Source organism: Hylobates moloch, unplaced genomic scaffold (assembly GCF_009828535.3).
Source record: "Hylobates moloch isolate HMO894 unplaced genomic scaffold, HMol_V3 SCAFFOLD_12, whole genome shotgun sequence".
Lineage (NCBI taxonomy): Eukaryota > Metazoa > Chordata > Mammalia > Primates > Hylobatidae > Hylobates > Hylobates moloch.
The window spans coordinates 89,649,551-89,665,598 of record NW_026652287.1 but is presented as its reverse complement, the minus strand read 5'-3'; the positions used below and the strand labels follow the sequence as shown (position 1 = coordinate 89,665,598).

At 38.3% G+C, this 16,048-nt stretch overlaps 1 pseudogene; it reads left to right on the top strand.

Moving 5' to 3' along the window:
* The first annotated feature begins 1,736 nt into the window (after window positions 1-1,736).
* Window positions 1,737-2,211, top strand: LOC116479580 (bromodomain and WD repeat-containing protein 1-like; annotated as a pseudogene).
* The last annotated feature ends 13,837 nt before the right edge of the window (window positions 2,212-16,048 follow it).

The following is a 16,048-nucleotide window of genomic DNA, read 5'->3' as shown; positions in this document are numbered from 1 at the left end:
TCTCAATTATCACTACTTAAAATCTCTTTTTATAATTTTAAGGGTCTTAAATGTGTAACCACATTTCTAATAGGGAAATTTCAATGGCCCTATCTAAGGCCTGAGGTCATTTAGTTGAAGACCAATTGAAACAGTCACAAATTCTCCCTTAAGTATGTCAGTTTTGTTCGTTTCTTTGTGTACTTTCCCTGTGCTGAGTTCCCCACCAGCAGACCCTGAGACAAGGATTTATATGCAGGTGATAGGAAGAAAGTGCTGCAAAGACACTTGCAGAGAGGAGGGCCAATGGGACAGGGAAGAGGAAATCAAACAAGGGTGCAATTTGAGGCAAAGTCCCAGCCTCAGCCAAATCCCAGAAGAGCTCTGGAGGTGAATTCTTCATGCACCAGTCATTGACTACAACTGATCTAGTGGGACATCAATTCCCAAGTACTTCCATCCCCCGTGCACTGCAAAACTTCTCCAGGAGCCCAAGGACAGACTTACAGCAAACACACTGAGGCTGGAGGATGAGCCCAGAAACAGCGCATAGACTCAAAGGGCATCTGAGTGGAGTGCAGACAGTGTCTTTATCAGGATCTTCCTGGTTCTGTAACAGAAATAACATAAAGGGCTCCTTTATTTCAAATGCCTGTATGTACATAGAAAAAAATGTTAAAGGATACAAATCTAATTATTAATGGTCAGTTGTGAGATTCGTGAAGGGAGACTTTCACATTTGACTTTCCACATTTCTGTATTATTAGACTTTTATAACAAGCATTACTGTTGTAAGAAAAAAACCTGAGCCAAACAGATTTTTCCACCAAGAACTTAATGATGTATTGTTTTATTTATTATGACATGTTTTGTTGTTTGTGTTGCAAATAACTCTAGGATAACACCATCTGAATAAAAATTGATTATCTAGGCTGTTAAAATGCTAGAGTCCATTCATTAACAAATTGCATTCTCACCAAGCATAAATGATTACCATTGTAAGCCCAGAAAGAAATAAACCTTGTTAAGACTTCCATAAGAAGTGGTTATTTAACTGGTTTTGTAGTCTGTGGCCACTAGAATTTTGGCTCTAATTCTAAAATATAGTCCACTAATCATATATAGCCTAATCTATATAAAAAAATTGCAGCAAAAAATTTAAATTGTCTTTAGAAGTGTAATTTGAAAGCACTTTGGAAATACAGATGACAGAGTCATATTTGGTTGTAAGGAATGTCTTGACTGCTTTGAACATAATTGGGTAATAGCAATTGGTCAGACCTGTGCATTGAAAAGAGTAATCTGATAGCTACATGTAATATAAATTGGAAGGGCAAAAGAATGGTAGAAGAAGTCAGAATTCTGCCAGAATAAATCAGCTGAAAGGCAATGAAGATGATAATGAGAAAGAATCAAGCACTTGTCCTACCTTTCATATAGATAATGAAATAGTAGATGAGGACAATGATGATTTAAAAACATTAGAGGTCATATGATCATGATAGTGGAAGTAAGAATGAGCAGAAACTACTTAGATAGAGGGGCTGAGGAGAGAGCATAGTCAAAGATGACTGAGATCATTCTTGTTTCAGGGACATAACGTTGAATTTTTAAGAAAATACTGACTTTTAAAAAAAATTATACAATTTTACATTTTATATTTGTTAAGTATATCTCAATAAATCTGGGAGAAAAATAAAAGCTTCCCAGCTGATTCTAATGTGAAAAAAAAGCATTAGGGCGGCGCGCGCGGCATGATGGCGGCGGCGCGCGTGCCTCAGGAGAAAGGACGCCGGCCGGGTCAGGCCTCAGCGCGGCCCACACGCTTGGCTAGCACGCTCGCTCCCGCCTCCCGCCCAGCGCCCGGCCAAGGCGGAGGCCTTGTCCACCCGAGGCCCGGTGCCTCTCATGGAGTTGGAGCTGTACTTCCTCATCGCCCGGTACCTGTCGGCGGGTCTGTGTTGGAGAGGGGCCCAGGTGTTGGTGCAGGAGCTGGAGCAGTACCAGTTATTGCCGCAGAGGGTGGACTGGGAGGGCAATGAGCATAACAGGAACTACGAGGAACTGGTCTTGTCCAATGAGCATGTGGCTCCTGATCATCTGTTGTAAATCTGCCAGCGCACTGGTAATATGTTGGATAAAGAAATTCCACCCAGTATTTGAAGAGTCACTTCTTTACTTACTGCAGGAAGGCAGTCTTTGCTACGTACAGCGAAAGGTACCTTAATTTGAGGAAGTGTTCTGCTTCATATCAATAGCTTAATATTTATTATAATTGTGAAGTAAGCATTGTGGAAGAAAGGTGATAATGTAACTATAAATCATGCTGTGGACTATAAAATTCTCTGCGTTTAGCATAGAACACTGAATTTTATTACCTAAGTGTTTAATGGGTCCTTCTGCATTAAAAAGTTGATAAAGATACAGATGTTAAACTAAAAAGGTTGAATTTATTCTGAGATGTGTTTGAGGTTTTATCAATGTGAGTTCATAATTTTCCATTTTGTAGCTCACTCATAATTTCATTGAATGTAATTGTATGTGTCTAATAAACTCTTTAAATGCTAGAATTTCATTTGATATTTAGATTCTGAAAGCCCTTTGTTATAAAGGGAAGTGATTTTCTAAATTTAGTAGCAGCTTGAAAACAAGCACCAAAAATGTAAAATTGCATGGTTCTTTTTTTACTAATTTAATTTTTTGCAAAGTTTAATTTTTTCCAAAATGTTTGGAATTGCTATTCTTTTTCTGTTAGCTTGGTAATATATGACTTAGACTAAGTGTTTGTATGTGATATAATCTTTGTGTACATGTGACTAAACTGCTAATGGCCAAATATTGTTGGTTCTTCTGATCCTGAGCATACATCAAGTTCATTCCATGACATTTTTTTTATTATGAGCTATTGCTGATGCAATGCTATCTCTTAGATGCACCACCAATATAAAGGTTAACTGAGAAAGAACAACCCTCCCTCTTGGTTCTGTGCCAAACTGGTTTGTTAGCTTTAGTTGTTTCTTAGTGCTGTAGCCATGCCACACTGTGGCACTAATCAGGAAACTGTTTGTATTCTTCCTCTTCTGTGTCCCTGTTCACTTTGTAATTATTCTATTTTAGCTGGTTATATGGTAGTTATTTGGTGGCCTGTTTTCCTTTGTTTTCTTTACTTGTGTCAAGTTCTATGTTGTTGTTTTGTGATGAGCCATGATTTAGAAGTGGCAGACCTTAGAAGAGACTTCAGCAAGCTGCTCTAGGGTGAAGGCCATATTCTCTATTTGTTTTGTACTAGTACCACAAGAGGATGCCTTGTAACTGCTCTTTAGTCATGATTGTGGTAACGAATCCATTCATTAAAATGCAATACGCCTGTTAGTTTGGGGCATCCAAATCTCAGTAGAGGTTTAGTATAATGCCTTCCCTCTCTTCTCTGAGTTGCAAAGAAACTAATTTCTCGCACAGTGTGACTGCTTATAACCTATGTTCTGCTCCTATCTCCTATAGAGAACAGACTTTCTTAGTGCATTTGCTGGTAAGTCAAGGAGGGATGGAATTTGAATTAGTGTTCAGATTCATAGATCCTACATATGTGTTCTTCAGTAGAGGATTTTCTGTGATCCTAAAACAAAGGGAAAGCTATATAATTTATCAGTACTTCCGAAAGAGAGGGACTAAAGTCATGGCAGTGTTGGCCAAATTAATTTTAAAACTGAACAGGTTATGAATTTTCATATAAATCAAAGAAATTAAATTTTTCCTTATAAAAGCTTCCATTTTTGAAAAGTTGGATCAGTTGTAAGACCTTTTATCTTTAATATTGTATAATTCTACATTGAGAAATAAACACTTGGCATTAAATGGGACTATGCGTCAAAAGATCTGGTTTTATGGTCTGTCTTTACCAGTCGTTTGCTGTGGATATCTTTAAAGGTCCTGGAACTTTTGAGCCTCAGTTACCTCACTTGTAAATTGGCAAAAATACCTACCTCAACTCTGGTTGCTGTGAGGATTCAATGAGACAATGTATGTTGAAAGCAAATTGTGAATTGTAAAGTGCTATACAAAAGTTAGTTGTTGTTGCTGCTGCATCTGAGATGTGTTAATTTTTTTTCCTTTGGAAATAGTTTAATAAACTTACAGGGCTTTTCTATTAAATTATATTAGTTGGTAAATAGTTTATTACAAAATAAAAAAGAACTAATATGTGAATACAAAATTTTGATATTTTAAAAGCACAGTTGCAGCAGTATTGGAAACGAAAACGATGGCATAGGAAAACACGGATGGAAAAGAAAAAAAATGCCTAGAAGGGCAAATATTAACAGAATCAAACTTTATCAGAGAAAAAAAATGGCCTCAGATTCTTACTTTGACGTTTCGGACTGAATTTTATACCTTTTCAAATCGCCATTTCTAAGGAGTTTGGCACAAATTTGAGGAATGCCAAATTTGTCAGACTCCTCAAAGACTGGGCAGTACCTGTATCCGAGTTTAAGTTAGCCAGAAAGCAGAGTTACCCATAATACCATTTTCTTTTTCTTTTCCCTTCCAACTTTTATTTTAGATTCAGGGGATACATGTGCAGGTTTGTTACATGGGTAAATTGCATGTCACGGGGATTTGGTGTACAGATTATTTCGTCACCCAGGTAATAACCTTAGTACCTGATTCGTTTTTCTATCCTCACTCTCTTCCCACTCTCCACCCGCAAGCTGACCCCGGTGTCTGTTGTTTCCTTCTTTGTGTCCACGTGAAATACTAAATTTTAAATATAGGTGGATTTAGACATAAGGATATTTGGCAGGCAGTGGAAATAGGTGCCTGGAACTTTGAAAAGGTTGAAAATATAGATTTTAGCCATCACTAAAAGGGTGATAATACAAGCTACAAGAGTAAATAAGATAAGCAAAGAACAAACAAAACTGGAGAGAAAGAACAGGGAATGCAATCATGGATAGTATTTGGAAGACAATTAGGAGAGGTTACTTAGGGGTGGGGAGGATCTAAAAAAGTAAAACATCCCTGATACCAAGAAATGAAGCTGATGTTGGAAAATGTAAAGGAAGATAACGACAGAATATTTTGCTGATTTTTCACTGTAAAAAGTTGACTTATAAAACTTTATTTTCCATCAATTTTCACAGCTCGAGAATCAGTCCTAGAAGAGATAAAAATTATTTTTCTGCCGGGTGCAGCGGCTCACGCCTGTAATCCCAGCACTTTGGGAGGCCGAGACAGGCAGAACACGAGGTCAGGAGATCGAGACCATCCTGGCTAACACGGTGAAACCCCGTCTCTACTAAAAATACAAAAACAAAATTAGCCGGACGTGGGGATGGGCGCCTGTAGTCCCAGCTACTCGGGAGGCTGAGCGACAGTGAGACTCCGTCTCAAAAAAAAAAAAAAAAAAATTTCATTCTACATCATTGAGAATTAAAATTACTCAAAGAAATATATTGCATTTTATCTGGCTAAATTCCCCCCAGAGAATACAACTCTTGTTCAAAATGTATTCAAATTACCCCTTTGTCATCAATGACAAAATTTCGAATTCTGCAACCTTTGGTCTACCCAGGAAGGAATTAAATCTTTTCTTTTGAGTTACTAAAGATTTCACGGGCTTAAAGCATAAGCTAACATAAACACACCGAATATAGCAAGCAATTGTGAATCAAGTAATTTGAGTCAAGTAACCAAGCTAGAAAACACAAACTGGGGTAAGCAAATATAAGAAATTATATAAGGATCCAGAGGTGTGCACCAGTTGGCAAGCCATGTTTAGGTACAGGGAGGAATACAGACTTGAGGAAGAAGGGAAAATTTCACAGGTTAGAGTGTACAAGCAGAGTCTAGCACGTGAATGACATTCACAGCCTTGGGATCATGGTATCCTGTTGCTCTCGCCTGATCTATGCCTCACTCAAGGGCTTACTTACTTTTCTACAGAGTCTTGACCTGAGTTGTCCTCCATCTTTTAGCATCTTTAGATGCTAAAACTTTAAGTATTCAATTTATTACTCATCTTCAGATTACTAATATTTGTTCCTGTCTCATGCTTTTTCCTAGCAGCTCATACCCTGATCCAAAATTCATATTATACATATTTTTTTCTTTTTGGCACTTTATAGATTGTGCTATTAGCTATTTTCAGAAATCCGATTAAACCTTAGACCCTATATTTAAAGTTTAATGTTTTTATCGTCACCACTAAATTATTCCGTGGTGACTCAAATTTTCAACGTGAAATATATTTGTTATCCTGCCTATTTGCAGTTTGGGAAATCATTTTCACTGCTCAATGACTTGTATCATATAGGTGCCATTTGTATTATTTTAAGCACCTATATACATCCCTGTTATTAAAGTGATTAAAATAAACATAGTTACTAAATGCTGAAGGAACTTTATAACATTGCTCCAGAAACATCTGTTCAATGCCACTAGATTCTGTGTTTGCACCACATAGAGCACGCTATAGGATACTTGAGAGTTGAATCATGCCATTGATTTAGTATAGTTTTTGTATATGGACTGATCTTTCTAGAACTTTGGAGTCATTTTATCCTTCTTGTCATTCAACATTTTGAAGGATTCATCAGCAATAGCTTTGCATAATTTGCTATGTCTTTTTGAGAAGTAAAAGAAAAAATTGGACATATCTGTGTTGTCATCCTAAAATAAATAGAAAATTAATTCTATGTAAATCTGATAATATGTGTCAGGATAATAGTTCTTAATGTACTTAAATTATTGACTGTTTTGGTAAGGACTATGTATCAATTTTTCATAAAGCATATTGACATGTTACTGATTTGTATGCCAATCCCTTGTTACTTGGCACCATAGAAAAGTTCTTTGTGTAAGATAAGGAATAAGGAGGAGTATGAAATGAGAGCCTGCTCAGTATGCTAAAACTTCAGTTGATCTAATTATAGAAGTAAAGTAATTCATATCAAACAGCAAATCCCTGCTAATTTTCTTCCCTTGCCCACTAACAATCTCACATACTCACCAGCATATATTCCACCTTTGCATATGTGACAAATTCAGGACAGTTTAATATACTTCTGCAAACATGGATTGAATTCATTGTATATGTGCATTGTTCTTTGCATTATGAGAAGGCAGAGATAATTGGTACTGCCTCTACCCTCAAATAGCTTATAATCTTATAAGGGCAGATGGATAGCTAACTATATATAATCCAAGCAGAATAAAATAAATCTTTACACAGATGTAGAAACAAAATAAAAAACAAACAGAGACTAATTCTTGTTGAGAAAAAGGAATCACTGTAAGCTGTCTAATCATTGAAGAGTACTTGACTTTCTAATAGAAACCTTCAATACTGATTTTTCTATAAGTCATTGCAAATGACCAAAACAACACAACTGATTTTATATATTTCACCTGATATGCCACTGATCTCTGAATTCATTAATTCAACAAATAAATATTAAGCATATATTATGTGACAGGTGTGTTACTAGAAATGCAATGATGGAGATGATTCAGTTTTTTTGTTTGTTTCTTTGTTTGTTTCTTTGTTTTGAGACGGAGTCTCACTCTGTCATCCCAGGCTGGAGTGCAGTGGGGGCAATCTCGGCTCACTGCAACCTCTGCCTCTTGAGTTCAAGCAATGCTCCCCTGCCTCAGCCTCCCAAGTAGCTGGAATTACAGGTGCCCACCACCACACCTGGCTAATCTTTGTGTTTTTTAGTAGAGATAGGGTTTCACCATGTTGGCCAGGCTAGTCTTGAATTCTTGTCCTCAAGTGATCTGCCCACCTTGGCCTCCCAAAATGCTGGGATTACAGGCATGAGCCCCATGCCCAGCCTCAATCTTGCCCTCAAGGAGACTACATTCTAATGGATAGAGAAAAGACATGAAAACTAATAAATCCTATAAATCTTAGAAGTTTTGGAGTAGAACATAACCAAGGCATAAAGGGAACAAAAACATATATAGTAGTCAATTCTTTTTCCTAAGAGCGTGAAGTTAAACATCACTAATTATCAGGAAAATGCAAATTAAAAACCACAATGAAATACCACCTTACAGCTAGTTGTAGTGGCTCATGCCTGTAATCCCAGCACTTTGGGAGGCTGAGGCGGGCAGATTGCCTGAGGTTGGGAGTTCAAGACCAACCTGGCCAACATGGAGAAACCCCCTCTCTACTAAAAATACAAAATTAGCCACGCATAGTGGCTCATGCCTGTAATCCCAGCTACTTGGGAGCCTGAGGCAGGAGAATCGTTTGAACCCCGAAGGCAGAGGTTGCGGTGAGCCAAGATTGTGTCTTTGCACTCCAGCCTGGGCAACAAGAGTGAAACTGCATCAAAAAAAAAAAAAAAAAAAAAAGAAAAAGAAATACTAACCTACTCCTGCAAGAATGGCCATAATTAAAAAATCAAAAAATAAATGTTGGCATGGATGTGGTGAAAAGAGAACACTTTACTGTTACACTGCTGGTGGGAATGTAAACTGGTACAACCACTACAGAAAACAGTATGGAGTTTCCTTAAAGAACTAAAAGTAGAACTACCATTCAATCAAGCAATCCCACTACTGGGTTTCTACCCAAAGGAAAAGAAGTAATATGAAAAAGACACATGCACACACGTTTATAGCAGCACAATTCACAATTGCAAAAATAAGGAACTAAACTAAATGCCCATCAACCAACAAGTGGATAAAGAAAATGCAGTAAATAAACACCATGGAATACTACTCAGCCATAAAATGGAACAAAATAATGGTCTTTATAGTAACTTGGGTGGAGTTGGAGGCCATTACTCTAAGTGAAGCAAATCAGGAATGGAAAACCAAGTATTGTATATTCTCACTTATAAGTAAGAGCTAAGCTATGAGGACACAAAAGCATAAAAATGATATAATAAACTTTGGGGACTTAGGGGGAAGAGTGGGAGTGAGTGAGAAATAAAAGACTACATATTGGATACAGTGTACACTGTTCGGGTGAGGAGTATACCAAAACCTAAGAAATCGCCACTAGAGAATTTATCCATGTAACCAAAAAACAACTGTTCCTCAAAAACTATCAAAATTAATTTTTTTAAGCTGAAAGATAATAGAGACTCTGTTTGTTTCGCTCCCTTTGTTGACTACCAAAACTTCAAACTAGCAGGACAATGATCGCACAAAATCGAAGGTACGAGTGAGCACAAGCTGCTCCTGATGTATTGCTAGTTGCTCAAGAAGTGTCCCTAAAGCTCACTGTCCTTGGTGAGAAGAAATTGTGAGGCCAGAGGATTCAGAACCCCAGGTTCTCAGACATTCAAACTTCTAGGCTATGGAAGGGACTGTGTCATCACCCAGAAGTCTGCCTATTTAGCAGACAAGAAATTCTTGCTGTACCACAACTATATACCTCCTAACTGCAGGATCAGGCCTATAGCAGACTTGCCCCTGGCCTACCAAGAAAGGCTTCATAGAACGTGGTAAATTGAACACAAACACATACACACACACACATGCACTTACTTATCACCATCACCACTCAAACTTGGCCAGAATAACAGTAAAGAAAAATGTTTAAGTAAAATGTAAAAACAAAAACAAAAAACACACACAAGGACCAAGAGAGAAAATGGAGACAACAGTATATAAGGCTTATCAGCAAAATTTTGGAAAATGTTGAAAGAGTATGATGCTATGGTTTGAAAGTGTCCTCCAAAATTCATGTGTTGGAAATTTGAACCCTAATGCAACAGTGGTGGATGGTAAGGCCTAATAAGGGACAACTGGGTCATGAGGTCTCTGCCCTCATGAATGGATGAATACAGTTATCTCAGGAGCTAGTCAGTTACCACAACAGCAAGTGATTTATAAAAGCTAGCCTGGCCCCTCCTGCTCTGTCTCCCATGCTTGCTTCCACCTTCCATCATGAGAAGACCCTGGCCAGATGCTGGTGCCATTCTCTTGGACTTCCCAGCCTCCAGAATTATGAGCCAAATAAACTTCCATTGTTTGTAATTTACCCAGTTTATGGTGTTCTGTTAAGACAACAGAAAATATACTAAACAGATGGATATGTGGTAGCTGACATTGCAGAAAAGTGAAACAGAAATGCTTATGAAGAAGAATATCAATGAGTAAGCCATACCCCAGAAAAACTCAGGGAAGTAGATATCAGCACTCAGGAATCAGCAAGCTGAATGGGAGAAAGAGGTGCCACACTGAATACAGAGGAATTCCACATTGGGGATGATGAGGTTCCCCAACCTCCTTTCTCTGATCACCTCCCAGTGTGCTGGTAGTAGGGCTTATACAACCAAGATATCTCCTTTTATCCCCAGGATATAAGAATAGAGTGTTCCTCTGTAGGAAAAATAGCAAACCCAAGAGAAAACACCCTAAAGACACTGATTTGGACAGGTCCAGTCACCCTGAAGCAAAGCACTTCATTCAACAAACACAAACCACTGCCAGTCCAAACACACACCCCACAAACACACAATCACAGAGCCTCTCATCAACTTTTTGTAGTGTCTCACTTAAGATAGGAATAGACATTCAAAACTCAGCAGATACATGTGGGAAACCTCTCACATGAGCAGAGAAACCAAAACAGATCAACAGAAAAGGGGATCTCTAGGAAACAGAAATAATGCGGGGAACATGAGGTGGAACCTAAATCAGCAAACAGAAATGAAACTCTCCCTCATAGTCTCATAAAGATAGTTCATCCATAAATTAAGAACAGATGGATTAATTTTTTTAAACGGAGCATTGAGAAGATGGAGAACAGCTGTTGGAAATTAAAAATACAATTTTGGAAGAATGTCTTAAAGTCAATAAATATTTAGAAGGGTATATTGAGGAAATCTATAAATAAAATAAATAACAAAGATTGGAAAAATAGAAAAATAAAAACAAGAAGATTAAGATAGCAATCCAGGGGATCTGATATCCAAAGAGGAGGAGTTCAAGAAAGAATGAATAGAGAAAAAGGAATGGAAGAAATTACCAAGGGAATCATAAATTCCCCCACTTCTAAAGGAAATGAGTTTCTCAATTGAAAGAATTCACAAGATCTCCAGCAAAATTAATGAAAAAAGTCCCACACCAGGATATATCACAGTGATATTTTGTATAACCAGGGATAAAACCTTAAAAGCTTTTAGGGAAAGAAGGGGGAAAAAAAACCCCAAAACATAAAAACAGGCCATCTACAAAGAATCAGAAATCAAAATGGCATCAGACTTCCCATCTGCATCTCTAAACTAAGAAGACAGTGGAGCTATGCTTTTACGGTTTGAAAGGGAAAAGATGTCCAACTTGTAATTCTGTGGTCAAACTATGTATTAATCAAGTGTGAGGGCCAAATAAAGACATGTGAGAGGGTGCTGACTATATTCCAGGCAGAGAGAGCAGTGAATGCAAAACCTTGACGTCTGAAGCAGCGTGGCTGGTTATAGATTTAATACCTGGAGATGGAAGGCAAAGTCATATGAAATAAGGCCTTCAGCCATGCCGAAGAGCTATCCATTTTCCTAACTAGCCTAAGGGGAGTCGCCAAGGAACTTGAAGAAGGAAAGTAATATCATCAGATTTCTATTTGGGAACTCTAGTAACACTAGAAAAACTGGGAAAAGAGGAGAGGTATGTAGGGGTAGAGGAAAAGTATATCTAGACAAGAATTGACGTGGGCCTGACCTAAGGCAATAGCAAAGGGGAAGGAGATATAAGGACTGACTTCCAGGCAGTTTCAGAGTTAGAATCACCATTACGTGTCTGATTAGATGTGGATGTTCAATGAAAGTATCTAGGATGACTCCCAAGTTTGCACCGCAGGGAACTGGATGAATGATAATGTCTTTCCCTAGCAAAAGGGAAGGATCTGGGGAAAGAAGATGTCTATTTGGAACATGCTGAGTTGTCATGACCCTACATCCAACTTTCTTTCAACCTGAGCATCTATACTGGTTCTATACTCTGCTTGGAATTCTACCTAACCCCTCCCTGGATTATACTTATAAAAGCATGGATGAAAGTAAGAATAAATAATTTACAACTACAACCAAATTCACATTTTACTGCATTTTTGTGTTCCCTTCCAATCTCTCTCTACCTATATAATTTTACATAGTTATAGCCATAATAGAGATGCAATTTTATACTCAGCTCCTTTCACTTAAAATATTTTTAAGTATGCTTCTCTGTTATTCCATGGTCTTTATAATTATCGCTTTAGTGACTGCATAATATTAAATCAAGTGGTACATTTTTATTTTACTTATCATCTCCACTATTGTCAAACATTAGGCAGTTCCAATTCTTTGACTATTTCATTGGATAATGCTATAATGAGAATCTTTGTGCACATATCTTTGCATTTTGTCTTTGTGGATATTAGGAAACAGTAATTTTTCTTTAGTGCCAATGTAGTACAATGACTCAAAAATATAAGAGAATTTTATGGATGCCTTTGGTTTGCACAGTCTCTGGAACTTTTTTTATGTCAAATCGATGTCCTTCCTCAGTTCCTTTGTGCTCACTGCCAATGCCACCACATAACAAATGATGGCACTGCATTCCACTGACCCCAGTCCTTACTCCAGGCTCTTTCACCCACCCACCTCTGCCACCGTGTCCTGCTATAGACATGCATCTTCCCATCCTTCAGCCCTACAAATCGATGACACAGCTGAACTATCCACTTCGTTTGGTTCTAGTGTTTGGAGGTGGGAGTGTGTGGGCAGCACACTGGTCTACAGATTGCCTCGACTCTAGCCATCCAGCAATCCTAACCTGCACCTAGGCCTGAGACATCCTACCCCGTGCAGGTTCAGCTACCTGGAATGCAATATGTTTAAGAGGAGGAATCAGACGTAATGAAAACAGTGAGGCTAGTTCAAAATGTTAGGACCACTTATTTAAAACTGCCCTTCCTACATTTTCCTCACTACAGTGGTTCAGAGCGTGAACTCCACAGTCAGATTTGAAGATGTGTCCCCCAGAAAATTTTGCTTAGCCTCTGTATACCTCAGTTTTCTCATCTCCAAATTGGGGGTAAATATATATATATATATATATATATGCTTGGAGTGTGGCACAAAGGAAGCCTTCATAAAGGTTTATTATGATTGTTTTCCTCACAACTCTGGGGAAATTAATGTAATTATCAAGGTCTCCTAGAAAGACATAACGCTCAACAGAAAATAATAATAACTAGATATGTACAGCACATATGAGAGATGTCGTTCTAAGGACTTTACCATGTCGTCTGTTTAAATGTCTCAACACCACCTGGTGCAGATGCTATGACTCCCATTTTAAAGATGAGTAAACTGAGGCACGGAGTGTTAATCACCTGCCTGATATCTCACAGTAGGGTCAAAATACTGGAACTCAAACCTAGGAATATAATTCCAAGGATATACTCCTAACCACTAGCCATACAGCATCTCTGAATAAAGCAGCAGCAATTTAGTGGCTCATGGAGAGGAAAGTGGCTAACAAATTATCTAATTTTTAAACGATTAGATTCCTCTGTTGCTGCTCCATAGGAAAATTTAGTCAAGTTCCAGGACACTAAAAACTATTTACAGCCTTCCACCTCCCACTTTACTTAGTGCTTTGAACCACATCCAAATTGAATTCAGCACTTATGATCTTTCTTCTAATGCCATTGTGAGTTAATGGTTCTTTTAATCTACATCTTATCTCTCAGCTGTTGTCTTCGTGGCTGTTCCTAATTCTTAAAGTGTCAGATCAAGGGATATGAAACTTCAGTAATTCCTTCAGAGTTTAAGATTAATGAGAAGAAAAAACATGTCTGGTGTTAGTTAAATGATAATGTTCCATAGTTCTGTTTTAAATTTTAGGATGCAGAAATTTGCTTCTAAATAAAAGGGAAAAAAGAAAAAACACTTTGTCTTGTGCTCATTGTGCAGATCAGAAACAGTAAGGAAACAGCTGTATATTTAGATGATGAGTGCCCAGGCAGGACCTCTTAGGATAAAAAAATTGATAGTAATATTCTTTATATCTGAACATATTGTTACCAAATCACCATTGGTAAGGGCTATGCTGTGAGGGTGTTCAGTTTCTCATACTGATAATGTGAAAAAAGCAGAAAATGCTATCATGTGGAGAGGACAGATGATCGAGATAAATTTGGAGGGCATTCTGCCTTTGAAGACAGCATCTCAGAAGTTCAAGAATATACTGGAAGTGGGGAAGGAGAGAAGAGAGAAGATGAAAAGGTGAGGAAAGGTCAGATGATAAAAGGTCTTTAAAGCAATTCAACGTGCTAAAGAATGTGACTAGTTTTTTCTGTAGACAATAGGAAGCCGCTAAATTATTTGATGCTGGAGTGACCAGCATTTTTGTTTTTTAATGGATTTCTGGTTAAGAAATATATTTCTGGTTTCCTAGGTAGGATGGAGGGAGGGGGAGGGACAGAATGAGATTAGATGCCAAAAGAGTGTCTGCAAATAGTATAATTGATCAGGGAAAGGATACTGCCGAGGGGCCTGGCATTCCAGCAACAGCAACGGAAATGGAAGGGTGGGAGATAAACTTGAGAAAGATCTGGAAGGCAGAAAGGACGAGTACTAGTAGAAGATTACATGTGCTTTTTGAGAAGTTGGGGGTATTCCAGGAGAATGTTTATTTTTAAGCCCATGATCCCTTTTTAATAAAACCCTCACACTGCCCCTTGGAAACATTCCTATGTGTTCCTCTAGCAGAACATGCCCTATCCCATCACACTTAAAAACCACTTCTCTGGCCGGGCGCGGTGGCTCACGCCTGTAATCCCAGCACTTTGAGAGGCCGAGGCGGGCGGATCACGAGGTCAGGAGATCGAGACCATCCTGGCTAACATGGTGAAACCCCGTCTCTACTAAAAACACACAAAAAAATTAGCCGGGCGTAGTGGCGGGTGCCTGTAGTCCCAGCTACTCGGGAGGCTAAGGCAGGAGAATGGCGTGAACCCGGGAGGCGGAGCTTGCAGTGAGCCGAGATCGCGCCACTGCACTCCAGGCTGGGTGACAGAGCGAGACTCCATCTCAAAAAAAAAAAACAAAAAAAAAAACCACTTCTCTTCAGCTTATCCCTGTTAGTCAGGAGACACTTTGTCAAACTTTATTTCTGTAATGTGTATTAAAAACAATAAAAATAATTTTCAAATTAAAATTACATTTAATGTAAAATATAAATATTCACTCTACAGAGTAATCAGGACAGACTAATCTACTTTCCCAGGAGCTATCCCAGCACAGTGACCCTAGTAGGTTAACAAGCATTAACTTATTTCTCAACCTACTAGAGTCATGTGCTGGGGTAGGTCCAAGGCTTCTGGTTTGGGCAGAAAGCTCAATTGTGGTTCTTAAATAAAATGGTGAAAACAAGAGAAGAAGTTTAGAAAAACAAATACTGAGTTTAAAGTGAATCAATACAATTCACTGAACTATAAAGCATTGGAGATAAGAGACAATTTCTTAGCCCTGAATGACCTAAAACAGTAGGTAAGTGGCCTATAACTTCACAAAATTGCATTAATCTGAACTAAAGTGCCTGCGAGACCTCTGGAAGCAGATGGAGAGACTGGGAAAGGCAGGGTTAGAGCTAAGGAGACAGGCCTGAAGGGACACAGTACTTTGGGGATGATAATGGCATAAGTAACAGTGGCTTTAAACTTTTACTCCTGATTCATTTGGAAAAACTAATGACAGTTATCAATTTTTCTTTATATACATATGTGCACAATATGTGCATACAATCTCTGGGAGATTCTTCAACACTCTGAAGTCTACTTGGATACTTTAAGGGATTGTAGAGCCTAGATCAAGAATCCCTGTACCAGCAATAGTTGAATCTTGGCTTAGGTCAACAAACTCCAGGAGCGAATAGGAAGAGAACAAAGGTAAGAACAGAGCCCTGGGGAAACCAATACTTAAGTCACAGACAGAGGGAGATGATCTCCCAAAGATGAGCACAACAATCATAGAGGTACCAAGAAACAGATGTGAGTGGTTTCATTAAATGAAGAAATGAGATTTCTTCGAAAAGGAAATGGGGTCACATAATGCAGAGAGACAAA